The sequence below is a fragment of the Cuculus canorus genome, chromosome 3, assembly GCF_017976375.1.
Source record: "Cuculus canorus isolate bCucCan1 chromosome 3, bCucCan1.pri, whole genome shotgun sequence".
Taxonomy (NCBI): Eukaryota; Metazoa; Chordata; class Aves; order Cuculiformes; family Cuculidae; genus Cuculus; species Cuculus canorus.
In genome coordinates this window covers 81,695,586-81,717,350 of record NC_071403.1, presented here as the reverse complement: position 1 = coordinate 81,717,350, position 21,765 = coordinate 81,695,586, and the positions used below count along the sequence as shown (strand labels likewise).

Below are 21,765 nucleotides of genomic sequence, written 5' to 3'. Positions count from 1 at the left end.
GTCTTCTACCCAAACAGTGCTAGAAACTTTAGTTTGCACAGACTGTGCCTTGCCCCAGAGCAAAAGTGACATTTCCATGGAACCCAAACACACGTATGTGGGAGTTTGGGGGTTGGGTTTGTTTGTTTGTTTGTTTTAATTTCACTACATCCCAGAAACAACACTTTTTTTCTTCAAAATCTCATTTCTGATTATTTTCCTGTCTGTGGGAGGGGAAAAGAGGGGCTTGTACATTCGTACATCAGAGGGCATCATATGTAAAGGTTGTGGGATCCTGTAAATTATGAAACAGGCGTTGTTGTGGGCTTTGTCAGTCATTGGTGCAAAACCCATAACAAACGTAGTTTGAATTGATCTGAAGCCATTTCCTATTCAGGGACTTGAGCATTTGTGGTGATCTGCTGTATGTCCTGTGCCTAGCTTCACAGGAGACTTCTTGTGTAAAATACCCTTCTCAAGCTATCAGGATTTTCTTCTATATAACCTGGCTATGTTTCTATACAGGCCTTTGCAATAAACTGAGCTTTTTGGTAGTCTCTTTCTTCTCTTGCTGTCTCATCTCCTCTCCCCCTCCAGATAACGGTAAGAAGTATTTTTAAGTACATTTCCACCTAAATCTGGGAGACTGGCTTAGAAGCCAGCTGGGAGGATGAATGTGTCATCACTGGAGTGAAGCATAGATTTGGGGAGTTTTTGTGGGGTTTTTTCAATGTTGCCATTTCTGGTAGTCCAGCAGATGGAACTGCCCACGAGGCCGTATTTATCCCTGCAAAACCAGCTGCTGCAAAATGCTGAGGTGAGGGCTGCGTGGATTCCTGTGCTTTGGAGAAGCTTGTTATTATAATGCCTTTATGTTTGGATAAGCAATGCTCTCCAAATTGGTATTTGTTCTTGGAAGTTGTGTCTAATTCCCATTTAGTTAATTTAGGCCAAAGTAATTGTGTAAGGTACAGCTGCAAGTTTGCATTTGTTTCTCTGAAAAAGAAAAAAGGATCAGAGCAGGTTTTGGGTGAAACGTGATTTCTAAGATAACATCTCACTATAGGATATCTGTTGGCATCCGTTGGCATTCCAGGAATTAAAGGATGTTCCCTGCTGGATGCAATGCCATACCCTGGATTCCCAGTAAAAGCACAATTGTGATCATTAAAGTGAGCGACAATAGTCCTTTAGGCATCTATCACTGGTCCTGGGAGGTCTTGGAAAGACAAGAGCCAAAAAAAATGGGGATGAGAATGCCACAACCTGAGAAAAAGCCAGAATAACTTCAAAACTTTTTGATATTTAGGATAAAGAAATGCAATATAGTGGCACCAATATGTGTGCTGTGCAAGTAGAAGAGGAAAAATAGGATAAGAATAATAAAAACAATTATTTTTTGAAGCTAAGCAAGGCAGCAGCAGGCAGAGTGTGAAGCACTGGGTGAAGCCAAAGGCATGCGCTGGCGAGCAGCCTGCTCTGCAGACATCACGGCGACCAGGAGCGCCTGAGCCAGCCATGAAGTGGGCACTGGGAGGTGGTTGCTGCACAGTGGTTTTTGCAAACCCTGGGCATGCTGGGAAACCCTTTGGAAATGAATATTTAATACAGAAGTAAAATTATTGTATGTACGTGTAAGTGCTGTATTTATCTCCCTGCTGCCCTATAAATGCCTGGTAGCTATCAGCCCAGGAGGGCTATAATAATTACGGCTTCACTGACTTGGCTAATAAAAAATCAATTCCATTGAGATGATCCTGTGCATGTCTCAGTGGGAGGTGCTGGAGGCGTTATCCCCATTATAAGTATGCACCTGCAAGGAAAAGGGAGTCACTTAAGAGTCCAGCGTTCCCCAGAGCTGGAAACTTCTGAAAATGCTATTTTTTTCCTAAGCCATCTCTTCCTTGACAGCCTGTGGGAACACATCACTCGTGAGCAGCGGTTGCTTTCCCTGGCACCTACCAGACTTCTTCCTGACTGAGCATCTTTAGTTTGGTTTTGATTTGGGCTTTTTGGTTTGGTTTGGTTTGGTTTCTTTCCCAGAGGGAAACTCCAAAGCAGAAACTTTTTGGAGAATTTGCGTTGGTTCTGTCAATATTTTGCAAGAAAAAGTTTCTCTTTACATGGGAGCGTGAGGAAGACAGGTAGAAATAAAGACTTAAGACTGAGCCGGAGCTCAATGTTACTTGTGGATGTATAGGCCGAGCCGTAGTCCACATGGATGTGAAAGCTGCTTCTGGGGCTGGTAATGACTGAAGTCTTCAGTAAATGCTTTTATGTCATTTCTCTATTACATAGAGTTGTGTTGTCTCGTTTAATGATGTGTTAACTAATACACTATCCTGTTGAGACAAATTAGGCGTTTTTAACCACTCATTAATTGGTTTGACTGTACTATGTAAATTACAGCATGGATAGGGACATCATAATTGTAGAGAATTGTTCTGTTATTTGGGGAAAACAGGCAACACTCGCTGCCCAGCTTTTAGTGCCAAAGTTTGTTATCTCTGTATTTAAGTGTGGTACTTAAATAATCTTGGGATGGCTGTAATTATGTGAATAACTGGGTGGGAAGGAGTCATAACACAGTATAAAATCAGCACCAAGGAGCACAACCTTGGTTTTATGGACAAAATAAAAGCAGAAAGGGATGGACATGGGATGCCAATGCTGTTGCGTCCCGGGGCTGGCATGGGTGGTTATTGCAGCTTACAGAAGTACAGATGGGGACTGGATGTTGGCACTGCCAAGCATAGTGCAGCGGTTTTCATTCTCCCACTGGAAATTTGGGATTTATTCCCTTTTTAAAGCGGCTGAGAAATCATTGAAGGCTTTGAGCAAGACTCACCGGGTTCATCAGGCACCATCTCAGGGATACATCTCCCGGGTTGCAGTTTTGGTTCCCAGCAGGAGGAGGGGATCTTGCCCAGCAAGATCCTCCATTTACATTCATTGAATTTCATTGCTCTCATTTCCTTCCCTCCATGAAGTGAGGAGGAAGAAAATGGAGAGCCTTCTGATGGTCCCCTGCTGAAGCTAAGAAGACTCAGACCTGTTGGAGAGAGAGTGAGCCCTTGCAGTATTGAATCTGGTGGAAGGGACTCTGCCACCCACATGAACTGGACTGTGATAAACAGTGCACGAGTACATTGATTTCCCAGAGCTTGTCTGTATTCTGCCATGTTTTAAAATCTCTCCAGTGCTACTAAATCAATACCTCTACAACTGCATAATGCTGAGAGGATTATGCAGAGTCACCTTTTACAATTTTTTAAAAGACTTTTTCCACCCTTTGCCAGCTTTAAACCTGTTTTATTTGGAGTGCATGAGATGTTGAGATCTCCACCAGACTAGGCCAGCACCTTACCTCACAGCTTAAACTGTGCAATAGTTACATTCCCATGAAAACTCTCTGCAGGACATGTAATACAGAGGGTTTATTTGTTGATGCCCAAACGGAGGTACAGGTCCCCATACCGCCCTGTGTGTGTGTCTTGAAGTTGGCTTAATATACCGTATCATAGCACTTTAGAAAGTCAAATCTCTTTTTAGCCCGACTTCCTAAGGAGGCTTATGTGATCATACTCTGTTTATATCTTCATCCCTCCCTTCGAGAACTTTTGAACTCGTAGGCCCAGATCAGCCAAATTTATCAGCTGAAGGTGTTGATGGTAATAAGCCTGCAAGGTTTTTTTTGAGCTAGATAAAGCGGTGACACTGAAGAAAAGTGTTTCTGTGTCATCTACGGCTGATCAGGCATGAAGTCTATGGAAGAGGCTTACAGATCTCTAGCCATGCTTTTTGTCTGGAGTCCCAGCACGTTCTGTTGCAGAAGTGCCTTGCAGCATTGAGGCTCGCAAAGCTCCCCCATTCCTAGTTTCATGAAGCTTGGCCACATGAAAGGCTGTTTGGCTTTAAATAGCAAGCTGCAAGTAGTGCAAGACACATCACGACAGTGAACAGGCTTGCTGCAATGTTACAGAAATTGGAAAAAAATAGAAGAAACAGAGCAAAACTTTCTATCTGATTTTTTGTGTTGGAATCATACAGGGAGATCGTGAGGGTCACAGTGGTTTGGTTTTTTTTCCCAAAGCTCTGTGGCTTGAAATGAAGTGATAGAGAACCTCAGATACCTGGTTTTCAGACTAACTTTCCCACGCTACTGATGCCAGTGGAGGCATTGAATGAAACCAAGCCCACAGGTTCAGGCACAAGAAACCTCGTTAAAGATGCATCTAGTCATGCATGTGTGTATATATGGGTCTGTGCATTTACACCCATACATATGTGTGTAACTGTATGTGTGTGTGTGTGTATATATATATACATACACATAGGCACGTGCTAGGCAATACCATGTATTTCAAGCCATTCTAACGGCAGAGGGAGATTAGTTGTTTTTATGCTTGAATTTACAGTGATAGGAAAATACAGTGATAGGAAAAAACTCCTGTGGAGTCCCACCCTGGGGGACAGGCAGGTAGTTCTGAAGTACTAGACCTAGTTCAGATCCTAAACCTGTGAGCTCATTCAGGCTTTACACCTTTTTCCCGCGAACACATGAATGAGTCCCTGTGGTTTTGCCTGACCTGAGTAAAACAGAAACACACACACTAGGTTATATCTCATAAGCAAAAACTTGTGGAAACTGAAGTCTCTCTCAGCAACAACCTCAATGAATTAAATACTTCTTAGGGAGCAAAAGGTAATGATACCAAGAGGCTCAGTTTCCTCACAGTGCATCTGTCAGTCAGCCACCCACAGAGAGGGTAGAAAGCAGTTCTGCCACCATAACCTCCTGGGGAGGGACAGGACCAGATGGGCAGGGGATTACATCTGCAATGGCAAGAGGGGCATGGGGAATGGCTGTGCTGGTGGCTGCTGTCAGTGCTGGCTCACATGCAGGTACAGGGAGGTACACCCCACTGCAGCTGCTTAGGTTTGGTCTTAGGGCCGCATCCTGCCCTCCTGCACAGAGGTTTAAGGCAAGCACAATTATTAACAAGGGGAGGTGGTACTGTAGGCTGCTGAGAACGATAGATCTATTTCTGCTTAAAATGCTGTTGCATTTGAGACCAGAAGGTGGAGTTGAAAATGTTTATGCACTAATATCAGTTTTTTTTTATTTTCTTAAGTTTTAATTTTATATTTATACATGTGTCATGGTTTTGATAGGAATAAGCTGTATATCTGTTTCAAAGCTGTGTTTGACTAATTGTCTAATACCAACGTGTAATTGTAATGGTAGTATGGAAAAGATGGCAAATTAACCTTTCATAACGAGGGCTAAAATTTTTTATTCCTAGTTTCTAGGGCATGGCTCTAAGCCCATTGTAAACACAGTATTTTCTGACAATCTGAATCGCTACTTTTAAGAATTAAAATATTCTAAAATATATGGCATATAACATCAGCAAAAAGGCAGCAAAAGTCTAAAGTGTCTCAGTTCTTGTCATCTCCTCCATTCCTCCATTGTTTTTAGGTTCTTGTATTTTTTGGGACTTTGAGCTAAGACTTGTGGTTCTGTCCATGTGCTTCTCTGATTTATTTTGACCAGCCTCTTCATGACGACCTGTCATTGCAGTAGTCATCAGGACATGCATGACTCATCTGAATGTTATTTAGGAGAAAGACTACTGGAAAGGTTCTCCAGTGAAGTCTTTAACATCTCTCATTTTGCCTTTTATTATATGTGTGTCCTTGGCTTCCTAAATGCTTCCTTTCTAGCTACATGAATCTTATTTTCTTTTCTCTTCAACTTCATGAAACTAATTAAAAAATAAAAATTGCCAAATTTAGATGTTTTTCTGCTTGGAAAATCTTTGAAGCTTGAATTTCTGCAGCCCTGATTTTCCTGTGCTTTATCTTGCAGCCTTTTGCTTGGGTGGACATGGGTCTTCCAGTAGTCTGTTTCCCTATCAACACGTATGCAAGACCTCAGTACTTTAATAACCATTCTGTTGACTCAGAACTTTTGGACTGGTTTCTCATTCTTTTAATGCAGTTTATTATTTTTGGCCTATTAACTCTGATAGGTGGTTAAATTTAATTATATGAAGTTGGACTTGATTATTTAACCTTAATTAAGCCACTGTAGGTCTCCATTCTTTGAATCTCTTGAGAAGGAATTACAATATTGCCTTTCCAGTATAACCTACATTAGGAGTATTGGCTAAGCTGTTTAAAATTGAATGAGAGGTAGATCTCGTGAGTTTCTTGAGGTGAATGTTGCTAAGGCCTAATGTTCGAGCTTCAGGTGGTAGAGACGTGACCTGTCTGATACTCTGGGCAGTTTTTTGCTGTAATAAAAGCTTGTAAATAGGAATTACTTATTACTTTCTTCCTCTTCTTTTTCTTTCTCTCTTTTTTTTTTTAAAAAAGAATAGCCTTGTTGGTTATGAATTCAGGGGTCTGCTTATATCTCCTTTGAATAATCTCACACCAAGTGTGTGAGACCTTTCCCTCGAGTGTGGTATAAATCACAGATTAGGTAAGATGGGCTGTTTAAATCAATAATTTAAAATGACAGTCCATCTTATTTTAACCAGGGACTTTAGAGCTGACTGTTAATAGATATCAACTCAGGCATATTTAATTTAGGCTAAAATATAGCACTGTCCTAGATTTATTTTGAATGGATTGAACAGTTATGGTGCTTAGATTTTCATATTTTATATACCTTCCTATGTGGCATATTGTAGGCAGCTCTCATAACATATTTCAACTCTTCAGTACTATAATTTCATAGAATCATAGGATAGTTTGGGTTGGAAGGGACCTTAAAAATCATCTAGTTCCAATCTGGCCTTGAACACCTCCAGGGATGGGGCAGCCACAACTTCCCTGGACAACCTGTTCCAGTGCCTCACCACTCTTATAGTGAAGAAATTCCTCTTTATGTCTAGTCTAAATCTGCCCCTCTCCAGTTTATAGCCATTGCCCCTAGTACTGTCACTACAAGCCTTTGTAAACAGTCCCTCTCCAGCTTTCTTGTAGCCCCCTTCATGTACTGCAAGGTTGCTATAAGAGCTCCTCAGAGCCTTCTCTTCTCCACTGTGAACAACCCCAACTCTCCAAGCCTGTCCTCGTATGGGAGGTGCCTCAGCCCTCTGATCATCTTGGTGGCCTCCTCTGGACCTGTTCCAACAGGTCCATATCCTTCTTATGTTGAGGATTCCAGAACTGGACACAATACTTCAGACGAGGTCTCACAAGAGAGGAATAGAAGGGCAGAATCACCTCCCTCCACCTGCTGGCCACGCTTCTTTTGATGCAGCCCAGGATACGGTTGGTCCTCTGGGCTGTGAGCGCACATTACCAGCTCATGTTAAGCTTCTCATCAATTGTCACCCACAAGTCCTACTCCACAGGGCTGGTCTCCATCACGTCGTCACCCATCCTGTATTGAAATTGGGAATTGCCCCAACCCAGGTGGAGGACATTGCACTTGACCTTGTTGAACCTCATGAGGTTCTCACAGGTCCACTTCTCCAGCCTGTCCAGGTCCCTCTGGATGACATCTCAACTTTCTGGTGCGGCATCTACACAACTCAGCTTGGTGTCATCTGCAAACTTGCTGAGGGTGCATTCAATCTCGCTGTCTATATCATTGGTGAAGATATTAAACAGCACTGGTCCCAGTACAGACTGCTGACAGACACCACTTGTCATGGATCTCTATCTGGACTTCAAGCCATTGACCACTACTCTTTGAATATGACCATCCAACCAGTTTCTTATCCATTGAACTGTCCATCCATCAAATCCATATCTCTCCAATTTAGAGAGAAGGATGTTGTGGGGGACCATGTCAAAGGTTTTACAGAAGTCCAGACAGATCATATCCGTTGGTTTACCTGCGTCCACTTCTGTGGTTACCCCGTCATAGAAAGCCACTAAGTTGCTCATACAGGACTTGACCCTGGTGAGGCCGTGCTGGCTGCCATTAATCACCTCCCCATCTTCCTTGTGCTTTAGCATAGTTTCTAGGAGGATCTGTTCCTTGATCTTCCCAGGCACAGTGTTGAGACTCACAGGTTGACAGTTACCAGGGTCATCTTTTCTATCCTTTTTAAAAATGGGCACAATGTTACCCTTCTTCCAGTCACCAGGATCTTCTCCTGATTGCCATGACTTTTCAAATATCACAGAGAGTGACTTGGCAACCACATCTGCCAATTCACTCAGCACTCTGAGATGCATCTCATCAGGTCCCATAGATTTATGTATGTTCAGGTTCCTCAGGTGTTCATGAACCTGATCCTCCTCTACTGTGGGAGGGGGTTTACCCCCCTGGTCACCATCTTGCTGTCCCATGATCCAGGAGGGGTGAGGAGAGCAGTTGTCAGTGAAGACTGAGGCAAAATAGTTGTTAAGTACCTCAGCCTTCTCCTCATCTGTTGATACGAGGTCACCATTTTCAACTGTCAGTGGGGGTATGTTCTCTTTAACCTCCTTCTTCTGGTTGACGTGTCTGTAGAAGCTCTTCTGGTTGATCTTCACTTCCCTTGCCAAGTTCAGTTCCAGCTGCACCTTGGCCTTCCTGACCTCATCCCTACACAACTGGGCAGCATCCCTATACATGTCCCAGGTTCCCTGTCCCTGTTTGCACTGCCTGTGCATTTCCCTCTTGTTCTTGAGTTTGACCAGCAGGTATCAAGTCAGCCATGCTGGTCTTTTCCCTTCCCTGCCTGATTTCCTATGTAAATTTAATTACTTTAAATGAATGATCCATTTTTATTGGACCGAATGTGTAGCAGTTAGTCTAGCTTGATGAAAGAATTAACCTATGAATAAAGCTACAAGGCTTGGGGGATTGGAGCCCTTTGGCTAAGATGGGCTGTGGATTTGCTCTTAGCAGAAAAAAAACAATGAAAGTCCTTGGTGGTGGGAGGAGGAGAAGGAGAAGGGAGGGGGGCAGTTTTGCTCCATGCTAGCAAATCTGTGATTTAAAAGAAAACTGCAAAGGTGAGTGCCTGCACTAATTGGATGTGCTCCAAGTCATTCTGGTGGGCATAACATTGACCTTTTGGTGCTTGTTACAAGTGGACAGTAGCTCAAAAAAATAGCTGCCAGATCTGCAGCCCCTGGACCTGAACCAGCAAAGCTTTTTGTTACACTGGTGGGGGCTCTTGCACTGCCAGCCCCAGCCAGCAGGATCAGCCATCCTCCCACCAGCAACACTGCAAAACACGGCTCATCTGGAGTAAGAGCTGGGTGCCAGGAGGCTGAATTTCTAGGGTGTTTAGGAGCAGGTTTATCCATAGCTGTGTATAGCACAAGCTTTCTCTGGTAGCAGTTCTTGAGCTTCCCAGGTGTTTTCTCTACTACTTGCATAAGATTCACTGCTTTTCAAACATTACTGCCATAAATTCTCAGGGTTAATGAGACAAATACAAAGATTAAGTAGAGCATTTTGTACATGGACAAATACAACAGAGCTTCCTGCCTTGATATGATTCAGTCTGATTGTGTATCTGTTTTAACTCTCTGATTTCCCACCTGTGTGAGATCGTGAATGGCTGCATCCCATCCTAGGTGACCACACTGGTTTTAAGTTAACGTTAAAGTGCCTGCTAGAGAGCTGTGCATTGTCTGACTTATGTGTGCAGCACAGATAACGTTGTTCCTAAGGTAGCATATCACTTCTAAGAAAATGAAAATGAGAAAGCAATGTAAAATGCATGACTGGTTCGTTTGCTAGTCGAATAAGAAATGGTTTCTGGAGGCTATGAATTATGCACTAAATAATTATTAATATTAATTTTATCGCTGGCATTTTGGAAACATTCAGAATAGTCAGAACCTATGGCAAAGAGCACCCCCAAAAATACCATTACCTTCCAGAGAAAACAAACAGCAAATTAAGTTCTTTTTTGCCTTAGGGAACAAAATCAGACCTTGGTCCTGTGACCTTTAATACTTGCATCTCTTTGAGAACAGGAATAGTCTAGTTAATCCTTGTAAGACTAAACAGCAGGGATAAAGTTATGCCTATGTATGGGTAGGATCAGAGCTTAACCCCATCTCAGCATCAGACCTTATCTGTGTGTCTGAGCTTGTGATTTCCCAGGGAAACACTCACGTGAGAAGAGATGGACTCAAAGGTCTGAAGTCAAACCCAAGCTCCTAGGGTAATGTAAACTAATTACTTCACCATACAGTCAAATAGGGTTTGTCGCATTCATTTTTTTTCCCACTCTGCCATTTCCAGGTAGGCAGTGAGACCCACAGGCTAGGGACTGTCTTGTATGTGCAGCAGATGCAGCTCTCTCCTGGTATCAGCACCTGAAGTCTTCACAGTAATGGGGATGAGTTTGACTCTTTGACAGCAATTAATCTAAGTTCAGACAAAACCCCTCAAAAGAGTTAAATAGCATCATTCCTTGGTGGAGCTGAGGGCATGGGTGCTAAGACACCTGGTTTAGGAATGTATTTAAAAAAAACTGTGATTCAAGCATGTTACCAAGTATACCAAGTGATATTCTAGGCCAGATTTTGCAGTTACTTGGGCTTACAGTGATATGCAAATCCTCTTGTCGACTTGAGATCTTTTCCCTGTCTGCACAGGCAGTGTTTTTGCCAAGCGTCCAGGTTTTTTCCCGTGTGTGGATATACCATTGCTCGTTGAATTTGTTGTTGCATTTCAGTGACCGAGTCATCCATGTAACTCCGAGATGGGATGCTGAGGTATGAGCAATAGGGCCTCATCCTGCAGGGTACAGAGGGCTCCTGGTACCCAGCAGTGGTAGTTGGTCCTGGTGAGGTATGTCTTGAACCTTGCTCTGGCCAACGGTGTGGCGCCTGTTGGATTTGATCCTGCCAGAGATACCGCTCCTTCTTGTTGGTTTTGGCAGTTGTGAAACATGCCTCGCCATTCCTGGGTTAGAGATCCTGAGCAGCAAACCTGGGAAGAATTGACAGCATTCTCGGTGGAGAAGGAAAAACAAACTTAAGTTGTGCTGCTGGCCGGTGGCTGAGCTGGGTCCCATCGTCAGTCTGTGTGCATGTCTCACTGTTTTGAGCAGACAGTGAGAGACACCAATACCAAAGCATTTAGAGGTGGTGGTGAGGAGGCTTCTTCTGAAGATCCTCTGTTAAACTCCTGCTTTGAATAAGATGCTGAAGACATCTGGACCTGCATCTTCCACTCCAACTGAGATTGGAACTGCATAGCCTTTCAGCATAGAAGCAATGTCACCTTTCCTTCCCTCCTCCACAGTAGTTTCATGAGCAATGCCTGCGTTTCTATGGTGTAAGATAGCTGACCCTGCATGCTAGATTCAGCCTATGTCCGGGACTAGCTTAGAATCCTTCAAAACAGTATTTTTGATAAATAGGCCATGTCCATTTTTAAAAAAAGACTTATTTCAATTTTCATCTGACGCATGGCTGATGTTTCTGTTGGTCCTTCTTGCCATCTTTTCCATAACTGTTTTTAATTGTACTAGCAGGATGAATGCTTTCCCTTCCCAGCTCAGTTGAGCAATTGCCCTCGTAGAAGATGTTTCTTCAGCCTGCAGCATGCATGAGCCCTGGCATGGGCAGGTTCCATGAGTTTCAGTGTCATGGGATGAGACCTCCCAGTTAGCTCAGCCCTGACTTGGATTCCTGCTCAGCCTTTCCTTTGTGGGCTCTGTGGGGCTTTTGTCATGTACTTAACTGCAGAATCACAGAATCATTTAGGTTGGAAAAGACCTTTCATTGGTCAACCGTAAACTTAACATTGCCAACTCCACCACTAAGCCATGTCCCTAAGCACAACGGTCTACACATCTTCTAAATGCTTCCAGGGATAGTGGCTCAACCACTTCCCTGGGCAGCCTGTTCTGATGCTTGACAACCCTCTCTGTGAAGAATTTTTTCCTAATATCCAGTCAAACGCCCCTGGCACAACTTGAGGCTATTTCCTCTTGTCCTATTGCTTGTTATTTGGGAGAGGAGACCAACACTCACCTTGCTACAACCTCCTTTCAGGTAGTTTTGGAGAGTATATAGGGTCTCCCCTCAGCCTCCTTTTCTCCAGACTGAACAACTCCAGTTCCTGCTCCTCATAAGATTTATTCTCCGGACCCTTTCCCAGCTTTGTTGCTTTTCTCTTCCTTTGTTCCACATCGCTTGTTTCGCAAGCTTTCTCCTTGCTTACAGGGCGCACCCTCCTGCTAATCCCTGAGCTGCCCTGATTGCTGGGTATCTACTGCTGAAGGTGGCATTTATGTATTGAAAGGGAAAATGTTTAGCAGCAAGTAAAACGTTTACTGGTGGCAAGCCACAGCATCTCCAATCCTAGGTTGTGTTTATGTTAGCAATTTCAATATCTTTGCCATAATAACAGTAATTTAAACAGGTACTGTTGACTGAAGAACAATTAGGGATTGTTGAATTTTACATTTCCCTAATATTCACCACAAGCTACCACCAAGCCTCATTCTGCTGGTATTTATAGTACTCTGGACTGAACGGTTCCTTGGAATTCAGTGGCAGTAAATCGATCTGAAACCAGAGGAACACTGGCAATAGCACCCAGCGTGGTTTCCCAGCGGCATGCCGTGATGCTGTAGGTGGTTGTGGCGCTTTTTCTCCTCCTGCAGAGATTCCTACACAGCTGCTGTCCCTGGCAGCCTAATTTATGCCCTGGGATTTATGGAGCTGAACAGATGATTATAGAAGAGCTATGCATTTTATTACACTGGGATCAATTTTCCAGAGCCAGACGGCAAACCCCCTCTTCTCTACCTGTGCTGTGGTTGTGCAGCTGCCATGCAATCTCTTTGGTTGTCTAAGGCTGCAGATTAGGGGATGCTTTGAGGGGCCAAAGGAATAATTTGTCCTTTGGAAGATGAGCCCAGGAATTGCGTAGATTTTGCTGCAGTTTCCCACCAGCCGTGATGCAGCAGGAGAGACGGGGGGGGGGGGGGGGAAATTCAGCAGAGTGTGAGTGGAAGCAAGCTTTTTAAAATGAAAATCAGAGAAGATGTTTTTTAATTTCATTTAAATTAACTGAATGTTTGGTCTCAAAGCTCATTACATGAGGGAAACTGAACACTTACTTTCATCTGCATTAGCTACTTTGCTAGTCCAGGAACTGTGCTAGTGCTACCAGAGTTAATGAACTGTACAAGTTAAACACTTTGTCTAGTCTTTCCACTTTCTCAAGCATCACTCAGGCCTAACTCAGCCCTTTCTTCAGCACTGTGCCTGCACAGATGTTACCACATGAGAGATTTGACCCACAGGAACTTTGCTGGTGGTGATGAACAAGCCAGAGGAGAACTGGCTGGGCCTTGGGATCCCAGCTTGAGGTTTCAATGCTCTGCAATCAAGAGGTGCAGATTTTGATGTCGGAACCAAGCCCATCGAGCCTGGAGCATCGCCAACACCACAGAGTTGCTGTTTCCATGGAGGCAGCTAAAAAAGCAGATTTTTTCCTTTAAAGAAAGGCAGAGCTGGGACAAAGCACATGTACTGCAAATGAATAAAGTTCTTTACCAAACCCTGACAGAAGTGTGCTGGTACTGATAAATCTGTGCAGAAAGCAATCCCCCTGATACTTGCCCCTACATAAATTAATTTCCTGGAAGCCAGTTGCAAGCATGTTTTTGCAGAGAGGTGGGGATTACCCACGTGTGCGGAGTGGCTTCTGGTGTTCCTGGAGCCACAGATGGAGATGGGGTGTTAGTGACCTCAGAAAGTCTTGCTTCCAGAGAAGAGACAGAGGGATAAAGAGCTGAGCCCAAAGGAGTTTTATGGATTTGTGAAGTGCTCCAGTTGGCGTGAGGGAGCTGCTGAGGCTGAGTCTGTGTCTAACTCAGTTCTGAATGATCAGGGTGCTGTGACAACTACACAGTGCAGACACAGCAGAGAGGAACTGCAGCAGCTGCCACATGATGCTGAGTTAATGCTGTTACCATCACTTCACCCTATGTAAAGCATGGTTGATCAAATTGTCTTCCCTGCTCTGCAAGAACCACTCGTCTGGCTTTCTCCTTCACCACTGGATCAAGTCAAGGCCACTGTATTGATTCAGCTCCTTCTCACCTGGCCTCTCCTCCCTTACTCAGTTTTTCTATTGCTTCTATCCCCTCTGGCTTAGCCCTCCACTCCTTTTCCAGCTGCTCATGTCAGTGCCTCTGTGCTGTTCGCATCTTCCCAGAGAAACCCAACATGAGTTCTGTTTTGGTGCATACTTTCCTGTCCTAATTGCTCCTGCATTGCCCATTGCAGAACCCTCTCTTCCCTACCACACCATTGACCTGTGAACAGTTTCCCTATAGGGAGCATTCCCTGCATCTGTGCTACAGGCGCATACACCAGTGCTGAGTGCATCCTCCAGTGCAACGGATGTCATGGCAAATAAATGTGAACTGATGCTTTTGCTGGTTGTGGGTCTCACAGTGCCATGGTAGTTCCCCACCTGTCCAATGACCAGTTTCATGCTGAAAATGTTCTGCCATTTTTGCTAGTATTTTCTGTTGGGCAACAGAACTTGGTACCATTTAGCGCTGAAGAAAACTCTACAGTGATGGATGGCTCTGTAAGGGGTAATGCTTCTCTTCCTGTTTTCTCATTCAATAGGATAGGAGGTTTTAACATGCAGAAAACCTTGCCACAAAGATCACGTGCACAACCGAGCGGATGCAACACGAGGCAAAAAGGAAAGTAGCAGATGGACAGCACAGTATGCACTTTGCCTGACATTTGCTGCTTTGCTATAGAAAGCTCAGTAATGAGTTACAGTGGGACCAAAGAAAGAGGAAAAAAAACATCAACGTTCAGAAGAGCAGAAGAGACAAATGGATTGACCTAAAAGACAGTTGATGACTCAAAAGCTGGCAACATATGGAAGTAGTGATGGTGCCATTCACAGTTGGAGGGTGTGTAGGGGTTGAGGAGAACAGACTGTGAAGGCTTAGATGGGCAGCTCCTGCTTCTGGAGAAAAATGCAACTAATGGAAATAGTTTCTTTGAGGGTCCACTCTCTTCTGTTCCGACCACAGAAACTCTCTACAAACCAGACCTATATTTAAACTGCCAAAACCCATTCAAGTACTGCTACCTTCCTCAGAGGAGGGTGTTTCATTAGGCTGATTTGGAGAGAAATTTGGTCTGAGTCATCTCCACGTGGTTCATCAATATGAATTGCAGACTGATTGCAGTTTCTGCATGTTTCTGCCAGCTGAAAGCAAGCTGACCTGCAGTTTTTTGTTTTGGTGCATCCATAGGAAAATTTTGCTTTGCTGGCTTGTCGTCACTTTTTTCCTCATTCCAGACTTTTTTTTTTTTTAAATAAACAGACGAGATTAACTTGAGTGGAAGGCTTAATTGACCTCTTTTAAACAAATCTCTTTCCTAGAGAAGCTCAAATTAAACCAGCACTTTTATTCCAGCAATTTAACTGACTGGTGGTATCTCATACAATGCACATTGATTTATTAAGCCTTAATGTCTTAGACTTCTGAAAGCTGATTTGTGGAGATAGAGAGTGTGTAACACCTGTCCCAAAACCTGCCATGTTAATAATTTATTGATATTTTGTCCCAGTTTTAGGCATCCGGTAGTGTCTTTTACATTGTTTTTGCTTTTACTCTGTGTCCTTGAAACCATAATTTGTATGTAATTCCTGCAGTCCCTGCAGTGCCCAAGTTTGCCTCAGTGTTGCCTTGTCATGTATCTATTTATTTCAGTGCATGATGACGTTAGGGAAAATCCTTTTTATCTGCTATCATGAGAAGCTCTTTCTGCCAAGGGCAGATCTTTGGTCTCGTGTTGTTTTGCAGCAACCATTGGGAATCAAAAAGGGAGAGGGGAGTAACTTTGCAGTTGATAACCTAAAGTGACAGTGAGAGTAGGGACGAAGTAATAGATGGCAATTAAATTGGGTTTGAGATGATGCTTTGAGAGCGTTTGGAAGATTATTTTGCATAAATAGACAATGGAGGAGCAGTGCAGGAAAGGACAGGTAGAAGCTGGTGGTGGTAGTCCTTTGGGATCCAGCCCCAGCTCACCGTAAGGAGCACAGTGAAATTCAGAGCCATGGGAAAGCGGGTGACATGGAAGAGCTTCAGGGAGTCTTGGCTCTGCTTGGAAAGTGGAAATGGAGGAGGAAGCTACTGCTGAGTTCCCATCATGCAGTTTCCAGATTTAAGTGTGCCTTTAGCCAACAGGAAAAAAACTTAATTCCTCCTCCCCTCAATCCATAATTTCCTTGCTCTGATTATTACAAAGTGTGGAGGCATTTGCCTCTGCACATGTGATGGATGTCAGTGGCACTTGAAAGCTGTCGGGGTGGGGGGGCGGAATCTTTTCTTACGTTTCCTGGAGCAGAGTTGCTCGTGTTCGGGTTACTGCTCTTCTGCTTTGTCTGAAACTCGCCTTTCCTCTGAATTAGTAAGTTACATATTAATAAGCTGATAGGCAAGTACTGATTTTGCATGGTAAGTAATGTGATTACTTCATCCCAGCATAAGTGTGCTCTTTCAATATCAGACAGCTGAAAAATACTTATGTTGCTAATTATATTAGATTTTATTTACAAATACTGACTCGGAGATTTTCCAAGATATTGCTATCCATCATTTTCCTTTTCTCATGAACAGAAACGTTGCTGGATTCAGAGCAGGTAATGTGCAGTTCAGCCTTTGTCCGGTTTTCTAAAATGCTGGCTCACAAAACATCGGTGAAAGGGCATGGTTTGAGTTGCTCAGGCTTGGGTTTCTCTTGAGAGGTGGGAGATGGTCGCAGCAAAGGGGAGAAGGAAGCAACTGTCTCCTCTAGCCTGTGTTATGAAGAAAGACAATAAGAAATTCAAATAAAGTCAGCTGTGCTTCCCCTCTCCCCTGCTTTTGACTGTGTTGTCACCACTTAGGGTTTTCCCATCCTGCTAACAATAGAGGTGAATAGAGAAGTAAGTGGCTATTAATAATAGTATATTAATAATGGAGACCTTATTACTCTCTACAACTACCTGAAAGGAGGTTGTGGAGAGGAGGGAGCTGGCCTCTTCTCCCAAGTGACAGAGGACAGGACAAGAGGGAATGGCCTGAAGCTCCGTCAGGGGAGGTTCAGGTTGGATATCAGAAAAAAATTCTTCACAGTAAGAGTCATTGGGCACTGGAACAGGCTGCCCAGGGAGGTGGTCGAGTCACCTTCCCTGGAGGTGTTTAAGGAACGGGTGGATGAAGTGCTTAGGGACATGGTTTAGGGAGTGTTAGGAATGGTTGGACTCGATGATCCAATGGGTACTTTCCAACCTTGTGATTCTGTGATTCTGTGTGATTCTAGGGTCAGTCCTCCCACTGAAGACAACAACAGTTGAATCAGGACCCAAATGGTCCTCCAGAAAGCTGGAGGCAGCTCTGCAGCAGAGCACAGATAAATGGCATTTGAAGATGCCCTTTAGGGAGGTACAGAACATGCAGCAGCGGGTACTCACCTCTGCTCTCATCAGGTATGCAGGAACAAGATTTGCCCTAACAACTCCAATAGTGGCACTTCGATGAAGCTTGAAGGTCTTCGAATTTTGGAATTTCCTTTGAGTTTTGAAATTCCTTGCTTGTAAGTCAAACTCTGTAAAAAAAACAATTATGCTACCATAATAAATATACTTTTTTTTTTCATTTCTCTGTAAATTTCAAGATGCATGTTTGGAATTTAAAAAAATGAATTAGTATACTAAATGGACTGATGTTTTTAGATGGCTCCATGGGTAGTTAAAGGCTGTGTGGCAGCTTCACTGCAGATAACGGCTTTTCCAATCTGAGCCCCTGCTAGTGAGAGAAAAGGAGCTCGCATGGACTTTGCACTGGTTTATTCATGTCACATCTCATATGTGGGTGAGCTGAGCCTTCAGCTTTTGGCATCCTGAGCATTGGTTACTTTCATGGACACGCCACGTGTAAGAAACACGGAGGGCTGAGATGATGTTATTGCCATTTAAAACACCCAGCCTATACGCACGTAATAAGGAGAAATAGTAGTTATAATAACATGCTTCATTACTTTTAGAGTAGTAAAAGGGGGTTTTACTGGAAAAGGTATTATACAGCTCACTATGCTTTACATAACCATTTTAAAAGCTGTTCATTATTTCTTCATGGCTTTATCCTGAAGAAGCTGGAAATAATTTAGGAAACCAGGGTTGTCAGCGTGGCTGGATGCCAGGCTGGGCACTGCATGCCATTAAACACACCAGGATGGGTGCACAGGGTGCAGCTGAAGGCTGAGATGGTAGCAGGTGTAGAGTACTGAGACTAACTTACAGGGCTATATTGTAAAGAGTTTATCATCATTCAGTTGCAGTATATCCAATAATTTGAGTATCATGGCCATCTTAAAGTCAGCTTTCTAAAATTTTTATGTTGCCCCATGAAGCACACACGAAATCATCTCTGATGCCCACCCAGAGCACAGACAATTTTCAGATGAGCTGAAACAAAAAATACCAGGGAATGTATTGAATCCTATGTCCAAAAATTCAAGGAAAAAAACTAAATTGACATTTGGGGAAAGGGTTAACTTAAGTAGCTTTTAAGTTGTGTATTATTTCATATGTAAGAACAAAAGGAAAATGGTGAAAATGAAATGAAGGGTTTGGTGTGACAGCATATTTCATTTGACCAGAAATGATAATTTTGTTCTGGTTAGAAAAGACTCCCATTAGGGTCTGAACTCATCCTGCACTCTTACTTCTTATCTCAGGCAGAGAACTTGCAGTTTGTTTTTCCATTGAGTGCTAACTCTGGCCCCCACCACCTGGCATTACCGCGTGTTTCCTTAAAGCATTTTTTGCAGTCACTTTCCCGGCTCATCTTTTGATTTCACAATTGTATCAGCAGCTATGTTGGAGTTGTTCCTTAACAGAGTAAGGAATGAATGAATGAACGGACCTCCCTGACCTTGAAAGAGCAGTGAATGCAACCAGAGTTGGCATGCAAGGATATCTTTTTTTTTTTAATTATCATTTTCTAATTGTTTGTGTAGTTTTGCTGCTGAGACTTTTAAGAAAGACCTGGAATCACAGATGCAGATATGCTAAATTTGTGTTTTCTTGGGATAGAAAAAGAGGGCCCAGAGTCTGGTGGGCTACTAGCACTTTTTCCCTGGCATGATGGGAGCCATGGGCCATTAATTCCCGAGATGGTGGCCCAGTTCTTCACCTCTGCATATGCTCAGTATTTTCCCCTCTGTGATAAATAAGATTTCTCAGAAAATACTTCTAGATTTTGCCGCCTTTTGCAGACTCCTTGTTACAAACCAACCTTCTTTGGAGCTGTTTACAAAATCACTCTGTCTGGGCTGTGGGCTGGGGAGGGATGATGCCACGTTGTTCAAGCTTTTCCTCTCAGGTAGAAGTGGCATTTTGACCTAATTGTCCAAAAGTTTCAAAGCTGAAACAGCTCATACACACAGTCACACAGCAGTTTCTCTTGGTGTTTCCAGACCAAGGTTTCTGGGAGTCATCTTAGCTGGTCAAATAGTCAACCTTCTTTCCTTATTTTTTTGAGAGCCTGAAAGTGTCCTTTTGGACCATTTCAGGTGAAACTCTTTGTCCCAGAGAGGCAAAATACGCTTTTCCCAGAAACAGTATATGGATGGACCCAGCAAATCCAGTGATTCTTGTGTATGCATCCATCTTCCTAAGGAAGTAATCTTAACTGCTTTCTGTTCCAGCATCAACTCTTGGGAGGTGGCAGTGGTGTCCATCTGAGATGCAGTAACATCTCCATTTGCCAGAAACCTACCTGCAGTCAAAAAACATTTCTGTTTTTTCAGTCATTTAAAAGCTGAAAAGTGGTACACAATTTGGAATAACATTTATCCTTCTGCATTTGCACTGATTGCCTAGAGAAAAAAATGTGTTGGTTTTTTCCATTCAGTTTACATTGTATTATATTTTTGTTGGCTTTTCTGTGGTTGGTCTTCCACATTGGTTTCAGAGATAGAGCATAAAGGTCTCCCCTACAATCTTTACCTCCCGGTTAAAGAGAGAACAGGTGAGACTCATTGCCTCTGAACTGATGTTGGGAGACTGCAAAATACAGAGTCTGCATGGCAAGCTTGCTTAACTCCGAAAAAAATCAGCATTGAGGAATTATTTAGTTGCCATTACTGATTGTTGTGGATGATTCAAAGGGAGGAGGACTATGCAGGCATCGCTTTATAAACATTCAGTGTTCTGTATAAAGAGCTTATGGTAAACTTTCTTAGGAAGTAATAAATAGTAAGGTCTAGCAAACCCTTCAAGGGATCAGTTCTCAGTATTTATATGGAAGCCAAATATTTCATAACAGCAATTCAGTAGATAATAAGAATTGACTTTCAAACCAGTTTCTCAGCACAATGCTGTGTAAGAATAAGACAAGAAATTATGTAAAGAATAACAATTTAAAGTAGAATCTATGCATTTGTAGTTTATTTTAGGCTACAGAAATATTTTTCCTTCCAGTTGTATGTGAGACTGATAGACAGCAAAACCTGACTAAAGTAGGAAACCCACAGTGATAACAATAGGTTTGATTTTCATCTTCCAGGTACTTTTTGTGGATACAATAATCTGTAGGCATGTTTGCATTTTAAAGATACTCTGACATCTCAAATCATCTGATTTTATTCTATTTCTTGGTAAACACTTACAGGTCAGAAGATCTGTTTCATCCTAAAGAATATTCTTATCAGAGGCTTGCTGTTAATGCATTAGGAAGCCTTTGTTTCTACTGCTTATTCATTGGAAAGCAATGTTTATTACAAATGTCATGGTAATAAAGCAATTCCTGAGAGCCAGCGCAGCCTGTATTGTTTTAGAAGTAAAATAAGAAATGCGATGAATATTACTGTAGAAAAATTTGAATGTGAACAGACCGGTGAGGATTTATGGCAGGAGACTGGCTCCAGAGACCCCATCTTATTAATATGACACAGTGGCACAGGGTACCGTCACCAGCCTGTGTCTCCCTCCAGTCCTGCACATAATCATCACCACCTGCCCTGTGGCACTTGCTGTGTGCTGTAAAATAACCTGTGCTGGAACAGGCACCCCACTAAAACTCCTCCTCAGTGCAGTTTTGGTGTGTTTGTGGATGCAACCAGTAAAAAAGAAGTAGTTTTTGAGACCTAGAAACCATTTTACATCCTTTTTTTATGAAGTTAAAGCTGTTTTTTACAAATTATAAAGATACACCAATAGGAAATACAGGGCATTTGTGAGGAGCAGTGACCTTGTGATTAGTCTTTCCTGGAAAAGCTCTAACACAGCCTAACATGCTTTGGTCACTGGTATGTTTGTAGTGCCAGCTTTGCAACCATATCAGATGTTGGGGAGGAAGCTTAGTTTCAGAGGATTAAAACTAAAGCTTTACATGCAAGAACACCACCAAAAATTTTACTGTCTTTGCTGTGCTGCAGGTTGGTACCAATCCATCTATTTCACTGGGCTTTGCCAGTTGAGCCCACTGAGGAGGTGGCCCAAAATGTAGAGGCAGCATATCCTGTTGCATGATCGATAAGAGGAATTTTTGAGGGCTTTTCGACCATTCTTCTCAATCCTTTCTCTTGACAGATGTATGATTTTGTATCCCTGTAGTTTTCATCTTTAGTTGCCCCAGCCTGGTCTGTAGAATAATTCTTATGAGGAGCACCTGAGGGAGCTGGGATTGTTTAACCTGGAGGAGACTGAGGGGAGACCTTATCACTCTCTACTGCTACCTGAAAGGAGGTCATAGTGAGGAGGTTGTTGGTCTCTTCTCCCAAGTAACTAGCAATAGGACAAGAGGAAATGGCCTCAAGTTGTGC

At 43.0% G+C, this 21,765-nt stretch overlaps 1 protein-coding gene across 4 annotated transcripts in view; it reads left to right on the top strand.

The window, feature by feature from the left end:
• PAK5 (p21 (RAC1) activated kinase 5) overlaps positions 1-21,765 on the top strand; it is a 140,719-nt gene that overhangs the window by 68,220 nt on the left and 50,734 nt on the right. The window lies entirely within an intron of this gene.